Below are 13,776 nucleotides of genomic sequence, written 5' to 3'. Positions count from 1 at the left end.
CTGCCCCGTTTACACTAGTCACACCTGCCTGCATTTGACCAATATCCCTCTTCACTATCCATTTACCTATCTAAATGTTTCTTAAACTTTGCGATAGTTCTTCCTCAACACCCTCCTCCGGCAGCTCGTTCCATACAACCACCACCTTATGTGGCACCTGTTCCTTTTCTCCAGGGAATGCTGCCTGACTCGCTGAGTTACTCCATCATTTTGTGTCTACCTGATTCAGGGTGATTGGAATATGAGGAACCGATTCTTACACAGGAAGGGTCCCGGCCCAAAACAATGTCTGTCCATTTCCCTCCACAGATCAAGGACGACACGGTGGCGCAACGGTAGAGTTGCTGCCTTAGAGCGCCAGAGACCCGGGTTCGATCCTGACTGCGGGTGCTGTCTGTGTGGACATTCCCTGTGAGAACATACAACCTCCCCACACTCCAAAGACGTACAGGTTTGAAGGTTAATTGGCTTGGTATAAATGTAAATTGTCCCCAGAGTGTGTTGGATAGTGTCGGATCGCTGGTCGGTGCGGACTGGGTGACAATAGACAATAGGTGCAGGAGGAGGCCATTCGGCCCTTCGAGCCAGCACCGCCATTCAATATGATCATGGCTGATCATTCTCAATCAGTACCCCGTTCCTGCCTTCTCCCCATACCCCCTGACTCTGCTATCCTTAAGAGCTCTATCTAGCTCTCTCTCGAATGCATTCAGAGAATTGGCCTCCACTGCCTTCTGAGGCAGAGAATTCCACAGATGGGCCGATTCCACAGATGGGTGGGCCGAAGGGCCTGTTTCCACGCTGTATCTCTCAACTAAAGATGCTGAATTCCTCCAGCACTGTGTTTTTGTTTGTTCCATTTAAAGGATTTGGCTTCATTTGATAATTCCTGTCACAGACCAGCATCAGTAAAATGGGGTCAATATTCCTGTTGTATCATTCATCACCTACTGTGAATAGAATGATGGAGGAAAACTCAAAAGAGTTTCAAAAAGAGATGAAACTTGTCGTGTTTAACAGACAAGGGTTGTGGAGAAGGGTCTCGACCCAAAACGTCACCCATCCCTTCTCTCCTGAGATGCTGCCTGACCTGCTGAGTTACTCCAGCATTTTGTGAATAAATACCTAGGGTTGTGGAAGATCAGAAATGCAGTGTTCGAGTGACGCCCCTCGCAGTCGAGACTTGCAAATGGACGGTTCACGGTGCTATACAAATGCAGGTTCTTGTTGTGCACGGACACTTGTTATTCAGGAGCACGCTGGACGAGGCAGGCTGAGTGAGTGGCTGGCAGGCAGGGGATGGCAGGCAGGGGAAGGCAGGCAGGCAGGGGAAGGCAGGCAGGGGAAGGCAGGCTGAGTGAGTGGATGGCAGGCAGGGGAAGGCAGGCTGAGTGAGTGGCTGGCAGGCAGGGGAAGGCAGGCAGGGGAAGGCAGGCAGGCAGGGGAAGGCAGGCAGGGGAAGGCAGGCAGGGGATGGCAGGCAGGGGAAGGCAGGCTGAGTGAGTGGCTGGCAGGCAGGGGAAGGCAGGCAGGCAGGGGAAGGCAGGCAGGGGAAGGCAGGCAGGGGAAGGCAGGCAGGGGAAGGCAGGCTGAGTGAGTGGCTGGCAGGCAGGGGAAGGCAGGCAGGGGAAGGCAGGCAGGGGATGGCAGGCTGGGGAAGGCAGGCTGAGTGAGTGGCTGGCAGGCAGGCAGGGGAAGGCAGGCTGGGGAAGGCTGGCTGAGTGAGTGGCTGGCAGGCAGGCAGGGGAAGGCAGGCTGGGGAAGGCTGGCTGAGTGGCTGGCATGCAGGGGAAGGCGGGCAGGGGAAGGCTGACTAGCTGGCATGCTGGCAGGCAGGGGAAGGCTGGCAGGCAGGCAGGCTGGCTGAGTGAGTGGCTGGCTGTTCATAGTCCATTTGCTGACCGCAGCAGAATGTTTCCAGCTCTTCCACTCGCCTTTCCACTCGCTGCCAGAATGCAAGGAATGCAATGACCAACTCCGCTCCCGTCCCGTCAACGTTGCCATGAAAGAGAAACAAGAGCAACACTTTTGCAGGCGCGGGTTGAGTGGGGAAGGCGGCTGCCTGGAGCATGTCTCAGTGATTGGTGACTGGGGCTGCGAGGTGTGTCCGTGGGTGAGTGGCTCACAGTTACACAGCCCAGTGTATCGCTTCTTCACTCTGTAACAAGAGGCTGCTCCCTGTCAACGCCTCTGACTGTCTGTACTGGGCTCCAGACCAGGAGCACCCACCCACCCATCCACACACTGCCCTTGGCCAAAGAGAGGTAGGTGGACAACTGCTGGCTGCTGTTACCCTGGACATCGCCTTCCTTCAACAACAAGCGTGAGTGCTCCCCAAGGTAGTGTGAAACGTTCTTTCTCTTGCTTGGGGGGGGGGGGTGGGGGGGGGGGGTGGGGGGGTTTACATCACGAAGTGGGCACTGATGAACGAGTGACCGGGGCAGGATTAGGCCATTCGGCCCACCAGGTCTATGTTGTACTTCGTGGCCCGGTACCTGTTGCACCTTTGTTGAGACTCTGGACGGACCACAAGTACACGTGTGTGAAAAGGTTACAATGCTGGAGCTTAACTCCAGGCTGATTCCACCTGGGACCAGAATGGCCACCTAATCACATCATTACCTTATATACACATTACTACACAGGCAAACAAAGTAGTCCTTCTAATACAACAAAGTAGTACCTGCAATATCACAACAGTCTACTCTGCCATTCCACCATGGCTGATCTAACTCTCCCTCCTAACCCCATTCTCCTGCCTCCTCCCCATAACACCTGACACCCGTACTAATCAAGAATCCATCTATCTCTGCCTTAAAAAAATTTCCACTGACTTGGCCTCCACAGCCGTCTGTGGCAATGAATGCCACAGATTCACCACCCTCTGATGAAAGAAATTCCTCCTCGTCTCCTTCCTAAAGGAATGTCCTTTAATTCTGAGGCTGTGTGACCTCTGGTCCTGGACTCTCCCACTAGTGGAAGCATCCTCTCCACATCCACTCTATCCAAGCCTGGGTTGGCTAGGCAACTTCTCAAGCTGTGGGTGAGCAGAGGAACTTTGATGTGGGGAACTGGCTTCTAATTGTATGGGGCATCTTGAACGTTGGGCAAGTTGGGCTGAAGGGCCATGTTGAATGATTCTCAGTACAGGTGTTCCTGTGCCCCTCCCAAACTACTTAGTCTGTCGTGAATCGGTGCTGCCTTGCTTGTGTGTAGTCTGAGTCTGAAGAAGGGTCTCGACCCGAAACGTCACCCATTCCTTCTCTCCAGAGATGCTGCCTGTCCTGACGAGTTACTTTGTGTCTATCTTCGGTGTAAACCAACATCTGCAAGTTCCTTCCTACACATTGAGTTTAGTTTAGTTTTATCACGTGTACCGAGCGAGGTACAGTGAAAAGCTTTTGTTGCGTGCTAACCAGTCAGCGGAAGACAATGAATTATTACAATTGAGCCACCCACTGTGTACAGCTACGTGATAAAGGGGATAAGATGAATAACGTTTAGGGTTGGCCACGGTGGCTCAGCGGTAGAGTTATTGAACTGTGTGGAGGCCAAGTCAATGGATATTGTTAAGGTGGATTCTTGACAGATTCTTGATTAGACGCAAAATGCTGGAGTAACTCAGCGGGACAGGCAGCATCTCTGGAGGGAAGGAATGGGTGACGTTTTGGGTCGAGACCTTTCTTCAGATTGGTGAATCTCGACCTGAAACGTCACCCATTCCTTCTCTCCAGAGATGCTGCCCTTCCCACTGAGTTACTCCAGCTTTTTGTGTCTATCTTTGGTTTAACCCAGCATCTGCAGTTCCTTCCTACACAGATTCTTGATTAGTACGGGTGTCAGGGGTTATGGGGAGAAGGCGGGAGAATGGGGTTGAGAGAGGAAGAACGATCAGCCATGATTGAATGGCGGAGTGGACTTGATGGGCTGAATGGCCTAATTCTGCGCCTAGAACCTATGAACTGATGAGTTACTTACACAGTGAGATCCCACAAGCAGAAACAAGAATAAACTAATGGTTAGAATACAAAGTAACTCAGCAGGTCAGGCAACATCTTTGGAGGATGTAGAAACAAGAACTGCAGATGTCGGATTACAAACAAAAAAGACGCAATCATATCATCATATCATATCATATATATATACAGCCGGAAACAGGCCTTTTCGGCCCTCCAAGTCCGTGCCGCCCAGCGATCCCCGTACATTTAACACTATCCTACACCCACTAGGGACAATTTTTACATTTTACCCAGCCAATTAACCTACATACCTGTACGTCTTTGGAGTGTGGGAGGAAACCGAAGATCTCGGAGAAAACCCACGCAGGTCACGGGGAGAACGTACAAACTCCTTACAGTGCAGCACCCGTAGTCAGGATCGAACCTGAGTCTCCGGCGCTGCATTCGCTGTAAAGCAGCAACTCTACCGCTGCGCTACCGTGCCGCAATGCGCTGGAGTAACTCGGGGGGGCAGGCAGCATAACTGGAGGACATGGATAGGAAAAAATTTGGGTCAGGACCCTTCCTCAGAAAACTACTAGTTAGTCTGTTCGAGTGCAGTTTGTTAGTTTGGTGTTGGTTTGTCAGGAACTCCTGCCTGTCCTTTGAATAAGAGGATGGGGATCAATTTTAAGCTGTTGCTAGGAGCATTTGGATTAATGGTTGATCTGAACAATGGTCCTTCCGACAGTGCAGTATGCTCTGAGTACCACTGTGTTGTGTTGTGTTGTGTTGTGACAACAGCAGCTGAAGACTCCAGAAACAGATAGGCGGTGGGAACTAGTGAGGTACAAGAGGACACCTGGCACTGTTCAATTCTTGGAGACCAGAATGCGGACGCAGCCCGGACCATCACACAAGCCGACCTCCCTTCCATTGACTCCATCTACACCTCGTGCTGCCACGGCAAAGCCGCCAGTATTATGAAGGACCAGTCTCCCCCCCCCCCCCTCCCCCCCCTTCTCCCCTCTCCCATCGGGAAAGAGGAACAGAAGTGCAAAAACGCACACACCTCCAGATTCAGGGACAGTTTCTTCCCAGCTGTCATCAGGCAACTGAATCATGCTATCAACAACTAGAGTGTGATCTTGAGCTACCAACTTCCTCATTGGAGTCCCTCAGACTATCTTTAATCAGACTTTACTGGACTTTATCCACTATACATTATTCCCTTCATTCTGTATCTGTACACTATGGACGGCTTGATTGTAATCCGCTGACTGGATGGCACGCACACTGTACCTCAGTACACATGACAATAAACTAAACTAAACTAACAAAGGGATAGAAGGTGCATTCTGGGATGGCTATTCTTGGATTTCAATGGAAACTGTCAGGTGTGTTGTAAAACTGGTCTCTGATTGACCGCAGCCCAATGACACAAGTACAGTTTGCGTGATCTAGGCAAAAGTGGACAAACCTTTTTACATAGCAGGCACAGTGGCGCAGCTGGTAGAGTTGCTGCCTTGCAACGCCGGAGACCCGGGTTCAATCCTGACCTCGGGTGCTATCTGTGTGGTATTTGCACATTCTCCCTGTGACAGCTTGGGCTTCCTCCGGGCGCTCCGGTTTCCCCCCACATCTCAACCTCGTGCTGGCTGGTAGGTTCATTGACCGTTGTAGATTTTCCCTTGTGCATATAGATAGGTAAGTGGTAGAATCTGGGATGAATTGATGAGGATATAGGGAGCACAAAGTTAGATCATGTTAGATTATATTATCAGGGCGGCACGGTGGCGCAGCGGTAGAGTTGCTGCCTTACAGCGCCAGAGACCTGTGTTTCAAAGGTCTTTTATTGTCACGTGTACCAATTAAGGTACAGTGATTTACGAATTACTATACAGCCATACTTTTTTTTAAAAAGCAACAAGACACACAACTCCATAAATGTTAACATAAACATCCACCACAGCGGATTCCCCACATTCCTCACTGTGATGGAAGGCAATAAAGTCCAAACGTCTTCCTCTTTATTCTCCTGCGGTCGGGGCAGTCGAACCATCCGTCAGGGCGATCGAAGCTCCCGCAGTCGGTGGTCAAAGCTCCTGTGTTGGGACGGTCAAAGCTCCCGTGGCTTGGAGCTCCTGAAGTCGATCTCTAACCAGAGACCGTGAGCTCCACGATGTTAAAATCCACAGGCTCCTGCGGGTGGAGCTCAGAGGTCGATCCCAGGCCAAGTTGTCGCAAGCTCCGCCATGGTAAGTCCACAGGCTCCCGCGGCTGGAGCTCTCGAAGTCGGTCTCCAGCAAAGGCCGCCAACTCCTCAATGTTAGGCCGCAGTGCGGACAGAGATACGATACGGGGGAAAAAAAAATCACATCTTCGTCGAGGTAAGAGATTAGAAAAAGTTTCCCCCACACCCCCCACATAAAACAAGCTAAAGAACACTAAAAACATACATTTAATACATACTATTAAAACAACAAAGAAGGAAGGGACTGACAGTCTGTTGGCCAGGCGGCCTTTGCTGGCGCCACCTGGTGTGGACTCTGGGCTAAAGGTCCTCTTTGCGTGCTGTGTCTTTCATTAACACAAAATAAGAGATTTGGTAAGTTCCAGTCTCTTTCCAAAGCCGCCATCACTGAGATTGCCACATTAAAACAGGAACTCAAATCATGCCTTATTTGCTGAATGTAAGAAAATATCGTGTGAATGCAGGCTAAGACAGGGTACGATCCCTTTGTGTTCTGACTTGCTGATAAGGCAGTAAGTATTTAACTTCTGTTCTGAGGAAAGATAAAGAATTTGTTCTGTCTCTCCTCTGCTTGCACTATATCATCAATGAAAATGTAAACCATCTGCACTGGCTTGTGATGGAATGGGCCCCTTAAAGCTGTACAGACTGGCACAGGTAGAGAATGGAGAGGGATGGGAGTGCTGGAAGGTAGTACTTTAGACTTTAGAGAAACAGCGCAGAAACAGTCCCTTCGGCCCACCGGGTCTGTGCCGACCAGCCATCACCCCGTACAATAACACTATCGTATACGCGAGGGGAAAAATTAGAATTTTACTGACGCCAATTAACCTACAAACCTGTGCGTCCATGGGATGTGGGAGGAAACTGTTTAAGCACCTGGGGAAAGCCCACGCGGTCTCAGGGAGAATGTACAAACTCCGTACAGACAGCACCCGTAGTTAGGATCACAGTAAGTGATAGGAGCAGAATTAGGCCATCCGGCCCATCAAGTCTACTCCGCCATTTAATCGTGGCTGATCTATCTATCCCTCTCAACCCCATTTGGTCAACGTGGGTTGTTTTTAAATGTGCTATAGAAATAGAATTCGATGCGGGGCGAAACCCAAACACCTGGAGGAAATCCACCTGGAGAACGTGCAAACTCCTGAGGCCATTGACTTGACTTGACTTGACATTCTCCTGCCTTCTCCCCATAACCCCTGACACCCGTACTAATCAAGAATCTATCAAACCTTTGTCTCTGGCGCTGTAAGGCAGCAACTCTACTGCTGTACCACTGTGCCGAGACTCTCAACTCAAGAAACGTCTGTCTTGGTGATCCTGTGTTAATGCTGCAGTCTCGTTTTGTTAATGTTTCATCTCCCTCTCAATTTCCCAACAACCATCACACTGCGATCACCATTTAAACTACAATCTGCCTGGGTTGCTCTGGAAACGTTAGGTGTTATTTTGTTTTTGCACTGTAGTAGGTTTTTTTGTTTATTGAACTTTTTCTCGTTTGTTTAATATATCATCTATTGACCAACTCTTGACTCTTGAGTACTGTGTTTGCAAACCTGTAGTGCTGCTGCTTTAGGCTCTTAGACATTATAGATAGAGCCCTTCAGCCTTTGATCACCCCGTACACGAGCCCTACGCACTAGGGGCCAATTAGAATTGTTTTACCGAAGCCAATTAACCTACAAACCTGTACATCTTTGGAGTGTTGGAGGAAACCGGAGCACCTGGAGAAAACCCACGCGGTCACGGGGAGAGCGCACAAACTCCATACAGACAGCACCCGTAGTCGGGATTGAACGCGGGTCCATGGCGCTGGAAGGCAGCAACTCTACCGCTGCACCACCATGCTGCCCTAATGGTATTTAGCTTCGATAGGGGATACAGTGTGGAAACAGGCCCTTCGGCCCATCTAGGCCACGCCGTTCACTGATCACCCATCCACATTAGTTCTCTGTTATACCACTTTCTCATCTGCTTGCTGCACACAAGGGACAATTTTCAAACCGGAACACAAATACGATGGGGAGGAAACCCAAACACCTGGAGGAAATCCACCTGGAGAACGTGCAAACTCCACACAGACGTCACCTGAGGTCAGGATCAAACCTGGGTCTCTGGCGCTGTGAGGCAGAACTCTACCAGCTGCACCACTGTGATGCCCTTTTGAGAGTGAAAATTAGCCATGATGATATTGAACGGAGGAGCAGCTTGGAAGGGATGCATGGCCTGTTCTTTCTCCTATTCCATAAGATCATGTGATAGGAGCAGAATTAGACCATTTGGCCCATTAAGTCTACTCCGCCATTCAATCCTGGCTGATCCTGGCCTAATCTGAGGAAAGACATTCTAGCCTTAGAGGGAGTACAGAGAAGGTTCACCAGATTGATCCCTGGGATGGCAGGACTTTCATACGAAGAAAGACTGGATAGACTAGGCTTATACTCGCTGGAATTTAGAAGACTGAGGGGGGATCTTATTGAAACATGTAAAATTCTTAAGGGGTTGGAGAGGCTAGATGCGGGAAGATTGTTCCTGATGTTGGGGAAGTCCAGAACCAGGGGTCACAACTTAAGGATAAGGGGGAAGTCTTTTAGGACCGAGATGAGAAAACATTTCTTCACACAGAGAGAGGTGAGTCTGTGGAATTCTCTGCCACAGAAGGTAGTTGAGGCCAGTTCATTGGCTATATTTAAGAGGGAGTTAGATGTGGCCCTTGTGGCTAAAGGGATCAGGGGGTATGGAGAGAAGGCAGGTACAGGTTACTGAGCTGGATGATCAGCCATGATCATATTGAATGGCGGTGCAGGCTCGAAGGGCCGAATGGCCTACTCCTGCACCTATTTTCTATGTTTCTATGTTTCTATCTATCTCTCCCTCCTAACCCCATTCTCCTGCCTTCTCCCCGTAACCTCTGACAATGTTACTAATCAAGAATCTATCCATCTCTGCCTTAAGTATATCCACTGACTTGGCCTCCACAGCCTTCTGTGGCAAGGAATGCCACAGATTCACCACCCTCTGACTAAAGGATGAGTTGATTGCACTGCCATTGGTTGGGACAATCTTTCCCGACCCATGTTTTACCTTTGCAGGTTCCATTGGTTCTTTTTGCTATTTGGTCAGAAAATGTTCACGAGTTGTTGAACCATAAGTCCAGTTATGTCCAGTTGGAGTGTGGGAGAGAACCGGAGCACCCGGAGGAAACCCTCGTGGTCACTGGGAGAACGTACAAACTCTGTGCAGGCAGCACACGTGGTTAGGGTGGAACCCTGGTCCCTGGTGCTGTAAGGCAGCAACTCTACCACTGCACCACCCTGCTGACCTCTTTGCTGCTGCAAGTAAGAATTTAATTCTTCTGTTTTGGGACATGATGACAATAAAACACACTTGATTTACCCCAATAATTCGAAGAACGTCAGATTACCAAAGAGTTAAATTCCCTTTGAACGAGCTGTCAAATTACTTGCACTCCAGTTCCCAGAAGAATTGTTTTTTCTCTCCTTTTTCACCAAGAATCCAGATTATTTTGAAGTTAGTGCTGAATGGTTTTCCCCGCACTTTCATGCCATGCATTCACGGTCCTTCACCTAAGGAGAGCTACACGATGATTTAAGCATCAGGATAACAGCTGGGTTTGCTAATGCAAATACAGATGGGAGTTGGAGGATTCTGGTCTCGAATCTAATCTAAAACAGCCGTGGGATTAAAATGGTCACATGCACACCTATTTAAATCTTTCTGTTCACTAATTAGTATCAGAACCAAGCTTTCCCTCCTATTCAAAAATGATAAACTGCCCCAGCGAATATTGGAGACCACATTGGCGACTCTCAGACTATCTTTGATTGGACTTTCCTGCCTTTATCTTGCACTCAACGTTATTCCCTTTATCATGCATCCGTACACTCCGGACGGCTCGATTGTAATCATGTATTGTCTTTCCGCTGACTGGTTAGCCCGCAACAAAAAGCTTTTCACTGTACCTCGGTACACGTGACAATAAACTACACTGAACTGAACTGTGTAGGAAAATATCTGTAGATCCTGTTTCAAATCAAAGGTATCACAAAAAGCTGGAGTAACCTCGCGGGTCAGGCAGCATCTGAGGAGAGAAGGAATGGGTGACATTTCGGGTCAGACTGAAGAAGGGTCTCGACCCGAAACGTCACCCATTCCTTCTCTCCCGAGATGCTGCCTGACCCGCGAGGTTACTCCAGCTTTTTGTGATACACTGAACTGAACTGATGTATTGTCGTTCCGCTGACTGGTTAGCCCGCAACAAAAGGCTTTTCACTGTAACTCGGTACACGTGACAATAAACTAAACTGTTATTAGCTATGTTTATTGCGTACCGAGGTGCAGGGAAAAGCTTTTGTGCGTGCTATCATGCTGTATGGCATTAGCCGTGCTGGGTAGATGAAAATGTGGATTTAATTTATCACAGGACGTATGGAAACATCAAATACCTAGTTGTAGGGGACTGGTTCAGGGGAGAGAACTCTTGCCTCTGTTACAGGAGGTTGTCGGTGAACATCCCAGTGTACAGAGCTGTACAGATGTCAACTTATTTACAACGGCGAAACCAAGCGCAGGCTCGGCGATCGCTTGGCTCAACACCTGCGCTCGGTCCGCGTTGGCCAAACTGATCTCCCGGTGGCCGAGCACTTCAACTCCCCCTCCCATTCCCAGTCTGACCTTTCTGTCATGGGCCCCCTCCAGTGCCATAGTGAGGCCCACCGGAAATTGGAGGAACAGCACCTCATATTTCGCCTGGGCAGCTTGCAGCCCAGTGGTATGAACATCGACTTCTCCAACTTTAGATAGTTCCTCTGTCCCTCTCTTCCCCTCCTCCTTCCCAGATCTCCCTCTATCTTCCTGTCTCCACCTATATCCTTCCTTTGTCCCGCCCCCCTGACATCAGTCTGAAGAAGGGTCTCGACCCGAAACGTCACCCATTCCTTCTCTCCTGAGATGCTGCCTGACCTGCTGAGTTACTCCAGCATTTTGTGAATAAATACCTTCGATTTGTACCAGCATCTGCAGTTATTTTATTATAGAGCTGAGCATTTGATCAACACTGACACTTCACATTGGTACTGCTGGAGGGGTGGGTTTTCACTTGAGATGTTGAAATACAGCCACACCCCTCCGCTGGGCATCGGGGGAACCATGATTGTTTTAGAAAGCAAGAGAGGTCTTATACTAGACAATGGCCATTAAATCAGCAACCAGATAGCAGTGCTGAACTACTGTCGACCTCATTGGTGACCCTCGGACTATCCTTGATTGGACTTTGCTGGCCTGCACCTTGCACTGAACGTTATTCCCTTGTGTATCTGCACACTGTAAAAGGATTGATTGCAATCATGGATCGTCTTTCCGCTGACTGGTTAGCACTCAACAAAAGCTTTTCGCTGAACCTCGGAACACGTGACAATAAACTAAACGAAGGTATTTATTCACAAAATGCTGGGGTAACTCAGCAGGTCGGGCAGCATCTCAGGAGAGAAGGAATGGGCGACGTTTCGGGTCGAGACCCTTCTCCTCCTCTCCATTCCTTCTCTCCCGAGATGCTGCCTGACCTGCTGAGTTACTCCAGCATTTTGTGAATAAATACCTTCGATTTGTACCAGCATCTGCAGTTATTTTCTTACATAAACTAAACAAAACTAAACTTAGCATCTCTCTGCAGTCTGCAGGGACTCAATGTGCAAGATAGATGCAAAAAGCTGGAGTAACACAGCGGGTCAGGCAGCATCTCTGGACAGAAGGAATGGGAGACGTTCCGGGTCGAGACCCTTCTTCAGACTGGTTAGGGATAAGGGAAAAGAGACATATAGACGATGACGTGGAGAGATAAAGAACAATAAATGAAAGATATGCAAAAAAAGGTCAGAGAGCAGGAGGAATCACGGGGGAGCAGTGAGAGAGGATGTTGCAGAACTATCGTTGGAGAGAGGAGGAGAACTTCTTCAAAGTAGGGCACACCTTGAGGAGATTTCGCAGTGGAGCGGACAAAATGTGCACGAAGGAACTGCAGATGCTGGTTTAAACCGAAGGCAGACACAAAAAACTGGAGTAACTCAACGGGCAGGACAGGCAGCATCTCTGGAGAGAAGGAATGGGCGACGTTTCTGGCCGAGACCCTTGTTCAGACTGGTTAGGGATAACACGAGATATAGATGGTGATGTGGACTGTTGCCTTTCCTATTTTACAAGAGACCACACTGTGAAAAGCACTTCATTGGCTCCCTGTTGAGCACGGTTTGGCTGATGCACACTAGGGATTAACTATGTAAAGCTGTGCTCTTGAGTAATAAGGAACATTTGCTTGTTTGGAAAGCCAAACTACATTAGGACTGCGTGCGGTTGTGACAGGCAGCATAAACACCAGCCCCCCTCCCCCCCCCCCCTGCTTAATCATTGTAGGAGGCTCCTTTACTGATTAGTGAGGAATACTTGCTGCCGTTCTTTGGCTCCGGAGCTGTACTTGGTGGCATTACAGCTGACCACTGGGATTGAAGCACTGCCAACCTTATCACAGGACAGCACAGTGATGCAGCTGGTAGATCCACTGACCCAGGTTCGATCCTGACCTTGCACTAAATGTTATTCCCTTATCATGTACCATGCACTAAATGTTATTCCCTTATGTATCTATACCCTGTAAATGGACCGATTGTAATCATGCATTGTCTTTCCGCTGACTGGTCAGCACGCAGCAAAAGCTTTTCAATGCACCTCGCTGCACGTGACCATAAACTAAATTGACCTCGGGTGCTCTCCGGGTGGAGTTTGCACGTTCTCCCAGTGATCGTGTGGGTTTCCCCCTACATCCTAAAGACGTGTGGGTTTGTACGTTCATTGGGCATCTGTAAAATTGCCCATAGTTTAGTTTAGAGATAGAGCACGGAAACAGGCCCTTCGGCCCACCGGTTCTGCGCCGACCTGCGATCCCCGCACATTAACACTATCCTACCCACACTAGGGACAATTGTCTTTACATTTACAAAAAAATTTTTAACCTACATACCTGTACGTCTTTGGAGTGTGGGAGGAAACCGAAGATCTCGGAGAAAACCCACGCAGGTCACGGGGAGAACGTACAAACTCCGTACAGACAGCACCCGTAGTCGGGATCGAACCCGGGTCTCCGGCGTTGCATTCGCTGTAAGGCAGCAACTCTACCGCTGCGCCACCGTGCCGGTGTGCAAGGTGTGGGCGGGAAAGTGGAATAATATAGAACTAGTGTGAGCCCTGGTGATCAAAGGTCAGCGCGGAGTGAAGAAGGGTCCTGACCAGAAATGTCACCCATCCTTTTTCTTCAGAGATGCTGCCTGACCCGCTAGGTTACTCCAGCACGCTGGGTGTATCTTCAGCATGGACCTGGTGGGCTGAAGGGTCCATTTCCATGCGTGATTCAATTAATCAATCGACCTCTCAGCCATCAGATGGATGACAGTGCCATTTTTGTTCAGCCCTGGCTATGTAGTAGAACACACAAGATACGATACGATACGATATGATAGAACTTTATTTAACCCACAACAAGATAAATGAAACATGAAAATAAATTGATGA

At 49.1% G+C, this 13,776-nt stretch overlaps 1 protein-coding gene across 2 annotated transcripts in view; it reads left to right on the top strand.

The window, feature by feature from the left end:
- The first annotated feature begins 1,772 nt into the window (after positions 1 to 1,772).
- Positions 1,773 to 13,776, top strand: part of bcar3 (BCAR3 adaptor protein, NSP family member) — a 167,498-nt gene continuing 155,494 nt past the window's right edge. For both annotated transcript variants that reach the window (XM_078408257.1, XM_078408255.1), the window contains exon 1: positions 1,773 to 2,339. The gene's annotated coding sequence lies outside the window, so the exon portion shown is untranslated. The remainder of the gene's footprint in view (positions 2,340 to 13,776) is intronic.

The sequence above is a fragment of the Rhinoraja longicauda genome, chromosome 11 (genome assembly GCF_053455715.1).
Source record: "Rhinoraja longicauda isolate Sanriku21f chromosome 11, sRhiLon1.1, whole genome shotgun sequence".
NCBI lineage: Eukaryota > Metazoa > Chordata > Chondrichthyes > Rajiformes > Arhynchobatidae > Rhinoraja > Rhinoraja longicauda.
This window is presented reverse-complemented; position numbering and strand designations above follow the sequence as displayed.